The sequence below is a fragment of the Hibiscus syriacus genome, unplaced genomic scaffold (assembly GCF_006381635.1).
Source record: "Hibiscus syriacus cultivar Baekdansim isolate YM2019G1 unplaced genomic scaffold, ASM638163v2 tig00112260_pilon, whole genome shotgun sequence".
NCBI classification, from domain to species: domain Eukaryota; kingdom Viridiplantae; phylum Streptophyta; class Magnoliopsida; order Malvales; family Malvaceae; genus Hibiscus; species Hibiscus syriacus.
The window spans coordinates 158,041-165,667 of NW_024063288.1; the positions used below are offsets into that span (position 1 = coordinate 158,041).

At 33.9% G+C, this 7,627-nt stretch overlaps 1 pseudogene; it reads right to left on the minus strand.

Moving 5' to 3' along the window:
• Positions 1 to 4,079: 4,079 nt before the first annotated feature.
• LOC120176892 lies at positions 4,080 to 6,823 on the minus strand (annotated as a pseudogene).
• Between the last annotated feature and the right edge of the window lie 804 nt (positions 6,824 to 7,627).

Sequence of the window (7,627 nt, forward strand, 5' to 3'; positions counted from 1 at the left end):
ATAATTTTATTATTAAATTTAACTATTAAAATATTAATTTAGAAAAAGTTGTAAAAATATTTGCTCCACATTAAGTGGATAGCATGAGCCAGACATAAATGTGTTGGATATATGAACTGCAAAAGTACACCGTTAGCACTGACTGAAAATATAAACAGTAATTAAGAAGAACAGATTCGTAAACCGTGTCGTGGTAAGAACCACTGCCTTAGAAACGAATTCGCCTCGATGTGTGTAATCGCTGCAGTAGGCGGACCGTCCCCCGAGGTTAACACGGTCGCTCCGAATTCCGTACACCCGAAACCGGAGTGGACTGCTGGTGGTATTGCACTTCTGATCGGAAAGCACTCAGAGAGAACTCACAGAGAGAACTTTAGAAAACACTTTGGTAAGTGAATTGTGAATGTTTTGGAGTGAGTTGAGAAGCTGAATATAGCTCTCTATTTATAGGCTAGAAATAGGGTTAAAATCGTCCATAAAATTTCAGGATTAAACCTCTTATTTGTAACAGCTGAAACGACTAGATGAACCTGACTCAGAAATAGTCCAGGTTCATTGTATCATTATTCAGCTGTTATAACTCCCGAAATTATATCATGTAACCCCTGGAATTAAATCAAATAACTCATGTAACTCCTGATATTAACAGCTTGTCTCCTCTGTACAAAGCTGTAAATCAGTCTAGGTACATCTTAACGTTTCTGATTTAATTTAGGAATAAACTGTTTAATTTTTGATAAAAAATAATTCAGCTGTTATTATTTGAAATTCAAACAGTCCTCAGCAGCCTATAAATATCAGTTGATATCTTTCACATTTTCCATTTGTTTCTTTCAAAGAGAAATTCCTCAAGAATTTTTTCTCTAAAAAGATAGTATCCGCGCGGACGTGTCGAAGACACGTATTACCACGACCACGACCACGACCACGACCACGACCACGACCACGACCACGACCACGACCACGACCACGACCACGACCACGACCACGACCACGACCACGAGCCGAGCCGAGCCGAGCCGAGCCGAGCCGAGCCGAGCCGAGACGGACGGACGGCGGCGGCGGTGCGCGAGAGCCCCCCTTGTTCTCTATCACTCAACAAGGAAGTAGAATGTCAAGCCTTAAATACCATTCCCAATAGTGTTTCCAACACTATGTGGGATTGAGCATTACCAACATTCCCCCACTAATGCGAAAGAAATCTTCTGAAACTCGAAAACACACAACTAACCCCTTCATCCACCTGAGTCCTCGATGTGTAAGATATATATATACAAAAGTATACATTTGGCCATCTTACCTCAGGATTCTAGTAAGTGTGCTAGAAAAATAGCCCAACATTTTTCATAGAAGGCGGCTAACCCTTCTCACATTTTCCATTTGTTTCTTTCAAAGAGAAATTCCTCTAAAAAGATAGTATCCGCGCGGACGTGTCGAAGACACGTATTACCACTGCCACTACCACGAGCCGAGCCGAGACGGACGGACGGCGGCGGTGCGCGAGAGCCCCCCTTGTTCTCTATCACTCAACAAGGAAGTAGAATGTCAAGCCTTAAATACCATTCCCAATAGTGTTTCCAACACTATGTGGGATTGAGCATTACCAACAAGTAAAAGAAGAGAACAGTTCGTGCATATGTTTTTGCTCCTTCAAATTAATTGGATAATAATTTTTATAATGTTTCATGTTTGTTGTTTGGTTGGTGAGAAAGTGCAAAAATGATAAACGAAATATGAGAGGAAATGAGTCTTGACTGTTTGATTTTTTCTGTGCTTTTGTAAATGACAGGGTTCTTAAAAGATTATGAGATTTGAAACTTCTTGAAGCCATATAAGTTAGAACCGTTTTGAAGATATGCAGTGGAAGTGAAGGAAAATCTCAGCCTAAAGCTTTGGATTTCTACTACTCTCAAAATCAGTTTGTTGTGTAGGAAATTTTAATTCAAAAAAAGGATCAATATGGTGACATCACAGTTAACTGCTGCATTTTCTAAGTTGCAAACAATCTCTACTTCAGGTCCGCCTCTGTAGTTTCTCTGAACCTATTTGTCGCCCTTCTTTGCGCTTGTATTGTGATCGGTCATCTTTTGGAGGAGAATCGATGGATGGATGAATGAATCAATTACTGCCCTTTCTCTCTTTACATCTAGTGCCATAAATTTTCTCGTTTATGAACAATTCAGCCAAGTGTTTCGATTACGTTTTACTCTTCGTTGCTCTACTCAACTCTTCATTTTTCATAAACTTCCCATGTTCAATATCAGTATTCGACACATTTTGGACATGGGATACGGTTGTACAACAATTATTCACATTCATGAAAAAACTCAGAAAAGATTCAACATATTCATGTCAGATGTATACCTGTATCCCATCCTCACCCACCAATCCAGCTAAACTATGTTTTACTTGTTTAATACGTTTGATTTAATTGATTTTATGTGCAGGGTCTTTGTACTGATATTGTTATTTTGTGCATAAGTGGAGGGAAAGTTCACATCTTTTGGTCTTCAGTGAAGATCTCTTCTTTATTTATATCCCGCCCCCAATTATATTCAATGCTGGGTGAGTTTATTCTTCCATTACTAATGGAAAATACGGAGATTGTATAGGTTATAAAGGTAAAATAGATGCAAAGCAACACTACTGCAATTCAAAGTTTTTTTTGGCTTTGGTCCAATCCAAAGTGTAGACAATGCCTTGAAACATGCGTTGCTCAACGTTGTGTATTGTTTTGCTTAGGTGCAACCTTTTGTCACTGCTTATATATTTCAAGCAGGAAAACACTTTTGTAACAGAGTAGAGCTACGTTTTCACAAAGTTATTAAATGTAGGCTTGTATCACAAATAATTATATAGAGTATATATCATTTTTTTAATTTAAGTATTTAAAGTATTTTTTTCAAATTAAATATCTAAATTCATCTTTTTGGTCAACATAGAGACCTAAAGTATTTTATGTTAAAATAGGTACAAACCATTTAATCTTTTTCATCTAAGTTCTAAAGGAGTTGAGATGTGACATTAATTAAAGAATATTTAAGGTATTTATATGAAAAAATTAAATATTTTTAAGTACCTATTTTGACAAAAAAATACTTTAAATATCTATTTTGACCAAAAAGGTAACTTTAGGTATTTATTTTGACTAAAATATACTTTAGGTACTTAAATGAAAAAGATGAAATACTTTATGTACTTATTTGTTATATAAGCCTTAAATGTATTCTATAGTTATAAATTTTGAGTTTTTCGCTTGATTAGAATTAAGGTGTAATGGTGAGTATTTGATAGAGTTAAGTAAAAAAATTTCAAGTTATTTAAGTTGATAATTCTTATTTTATAATTTAAATTTTATTTGAGAGTCGAGTTGAATTTATGAAATAATCCGAGTTCAGTTGTTCAAGTTTATGTTTTAGTTGTAAAAATTTATAAAGTTATGATATTATTTAATTCCAATTTAAACGGAATTCTATAATCATATATGATATACATATATATTTCTTCACACTTTTAATATATATATAATATTATGCATAGTTGAGAGACTTAATTAAAACTTAAAAATCAATCCAATAATTACTAAAAATTACTTGAAATTATTTGAGTTCTTTTATATCTCGACTCGAATTTAATTTTTTTTTTCGAGTTGAATTCAATCAAACCGAGTAAAAAAAAATTATTTTTTCAAATCAAATCAAGTTTTGTTCCCCACTAAGGTTGAGTTAAATTTCGGTTTAAATATTTTTTTCCCTTCAATTGTATCAAAAGTTGGTTTTCAAATGTAGATCAATAAGGCCTTTATTTAAAATGAGAGACGTGGTCAGGTAATCGTGCCAATGTAGACCAATAATTATTTAAAATGAGAGACGTGGTCAGGTAATCGTGCCTTCTCTAAAGAACCATTCAGAAAACATTGTTATTGCCACGTAAGGCCAATGCGTTGCCAGCAATGAACGCTTTCGATAAGATGCGGCTAGTTTGGATGCACTTCTGACTGAAGAAGAGATCATTTCTAGAATTTTCAAAAACATAACCCAACAACACAGATCCTTCGAGCAAGAAAAAACATTCCCCAGAACAAATTTATTTCTACAACACTTACAAGAAAGAAGAGTTTTTTAAAGTAAAGCTTACATTAATAGAGTTGTGCCTCCAAAAAGAAATAATATACACAAAAATGGAAACACGCAGATGATCTCAGATTTACATGCCACTTACATAATATGGAGGTCTCCCACGGAAGCTGCTCTCAACCTGGCGTTAGGGGCAGCCTACTATCTTACCTCTCCCTTACCCCATTACATATGGGAATAAGGGTCAGCTAATTTTTTACCATGAAAAGCATCGAAAACAATGCCTGATGGATTTGTTCTCCTATGGTATAGCTCACTTCTATAAAACTCCAATCTAGGATGATGATGACGATCTAGCTGAAGATTCTCCCAAAGAGACGGATGCTAGTGAAGAAGCCCAAACACGGGCACTCTTTGCACCTTGCTGAAAATTCTGGGTCTTGCGTAGCCTCAGCTTGGTCCAAACTCTACGAACATCGACCATGTGAAGGGCTCGCACAAGCAACTGACTCGTCTCACCGAATATTTCCAAGTTAAACTGCAGAGTGTAGGAAATCCAGAGAGCCTTGAGACGAGACAGTACTTCTGGGAGTACGAGTAAAAATACTCTTAAACAGAGAAACATCAAAGCAAATGCCAAGTAGGGCTCCTGTTTTACTATCTCCATAGGAGACGACTCATCCCGAGACATTATATATTTGTCGTGGTCTCCAGATGCATTGGGTTCTTTTTCAGCAACAAATTGAACGGGTTCAAACCCTGAAATCCAGAGATTGGTGTAAAGAGAAATGTAATAGTGTTAAACTAGCAAACTCCGGTTACTTTTAACGAGCTACAACTTCATTATGCTTTTAAAAGCCAAAAGCAGAAGTGGATATATATTTGGCATCGGAGTAAATACCTGTTGTTTTCTTGAAAAATTGAACAATTGAGCGGAGATCTTTAGGTCCATTGTATCGTACCCTTGATGTTCGGTTCACAATCAAAATTGAAGGCAAACTATGAATTCCGTACCTCGAAAATATACTGTGATACATGTATAAAAAGTATTAGTTTGAAAGACTAACTACTTTGTTAGTATCGGAATTTGGACATAGATATGTGTTTTCCTCAATTAACTGATTCACCAAATGTCATTAGCATATATTGTTCTCCAACTCTTCATTTCTCATTAACTACCGATATCAACATCTATGTCTGATAACATGGATATATATATTGATATGACCTTGAATGTCCAAATACATAGACAAAATGATACATACCCTCCCCCCCCCCCCCAAAAAAAAAAAAACAACAACGTGAAACAGTCATTTTAGTCAAGAACAAAAAATAACAAAAGTCAGATAAGTGGCTACACACCTTGGTGAAGTCGAAGATTGTTTGACTGTAAGATGCTCTAATTGAGGGAACATGGAACTCAGAATGTCAAATTTTGGGCACAAACCGTGAGAGAATGGGCACCACGAAGCATAAAAGAGCACAGAAGTGTAACCATTTTGCTGTTTGGAACTCAATGCTCTGTCAAGAAAGTCTCCATCAACCTGCAGAGAAACATAAACAACATGTTATCAGAATGTTTGCCTCCAAGAAATTGCAAGTCATGCAAAATTGATAATCCTAAAAACATTTCTTAAAATCACATGGAAATGTGGAACAATGATCTAAGCTAAATTACGAGAAGGATGGCAAGTTTACTTACCATAAATGTGATGACTAGAAGAAAAAAAAAGCATGAACCCTAATTATTCACGTTTCCGATATACAAGTTGAATGATGCTCAAGAAGTCAAGATAATAGTATTATTTAACAAATTGCAACCCTAATTTATTTAACCGATATGGGAGTCATCTACGATAAAGTCAGTGTTTCATATCCTCAATTAAAGCTTTGCAATACAGATAACATGTTTCACTAATCCAGCTTCTACTGCTGCTGAACTGCAGAAGGCTTTAATCCTAGAATATAAGACTTAAGTAGTGTATGTAGCATACAACATAGCCCGAATAGACTATCATGCCACAGCTCTTCATTTTTCTTGAAGTACTAGTGTCTAATACATATCTGGACATGAATATGATCATCCAAATATATGAAAAAACCTACAAGGAAATGTTTCAAATTCATAGGTGATATTGGTTTCAAATTCCGTACGCAAGCTAAATATTATCGAATGAAATGTTTCATAAATTTTGCAGCTTCCTTTCTATTTTCTCTCCTTTGTTTAATTTTTTGCATATTAAATGATACCATTAAACACCAACACCCTAACCATTTAAAAGGTCAATAATAAGCCTTTCTTCAAAATTTTCCAATAATACCCTAAAAACCCCATAATTTAATAAAAAATTTCCATTCTTTGAGCTGGTTCAGGAAAAATCATAAATAGCTAGAATAAAAAATTTTAAATAAATAAATAAATATAAAAATCATTGATGAAAATTTGAATTAAATGCCAGGAACTCATTGTTCCTAAACCAATAAATACAGAAAAAGTAAAAAATTGCACCAAAATTGAGCTAAAAGATTACCTAAAGAGGGGGGATTGGAGAGATCGAATCAGAGCATTGAAACTGAATATTTCTAATGAACACATCAGCTTCAAGAGAGCAGATAGAAGAACCCAGAACGCAGCGTAATGAACAAAAGGCTGATATATAGAAGAACAAAAGAAGGGAGGAAGAAGAAGAATCACTTTTGGATTTCATTTACAAAATAAAAGAAATCACTACAAAAAGATAAAAGAGAGAAAAGAAAAAATTGAAAACCACAACAACAACAAAAAGAAGATGAAGTAGAAGTAAACGGAAAAACTGAAACCCAGAAAGAAATTAAAACTAAAAGAAAATAATATATAAATTCTGGGAGAAAGGGAGGGGAAGGTGGTGGCTGTGGCCTGTGGGCTATTTTCTGGTATGGGTAAAAAAATCTAATGTTTCTCCAAGTTTGGTTGGCTGTTAATTTTATTTTAAAAATTGCTGCTTTTTTTTTACTCATTGGAAATTATGGATTTTGAAGAGTTAAAATTACAGCTTATTATTAGGGCGAGTAATCGACCAGATAAGTAAAAAAGTTTTGAATTATTTGAATTGATGAATTTTATTTTATAATTTGAAATTGAATTGAAATTTTTATGAATCGATCGAGTTGAGTTGATTATTTTTAATTTTTATTTAAATTTAATTATAAATATTTATAACATTATGATATTATTTGATTTAAATTTAAATTATTTTTATAAGTATATATAAATATATATATAATTTTATATTTTTTTCAATATACATATATCATACGGAATCGAGGAAAACAATCATCCTTTGCTCGTCCCATTACATCCATCCTTGTTTTTAATATTTTTGGAGAAAGTGTTATATAGCATTGTAGACACCCGTTTTTGTTCGGGTCTACAAAAATATTATATTATATTTATTTATTTATTTATTTATTATTATTATTAATTTTTTTATTTTTATTTTTGCAAGCCTCACACTCAACAACCCTGATTTAATAAGATTAAGAAAATAAATCAAAGTATTTGACTCCTATTG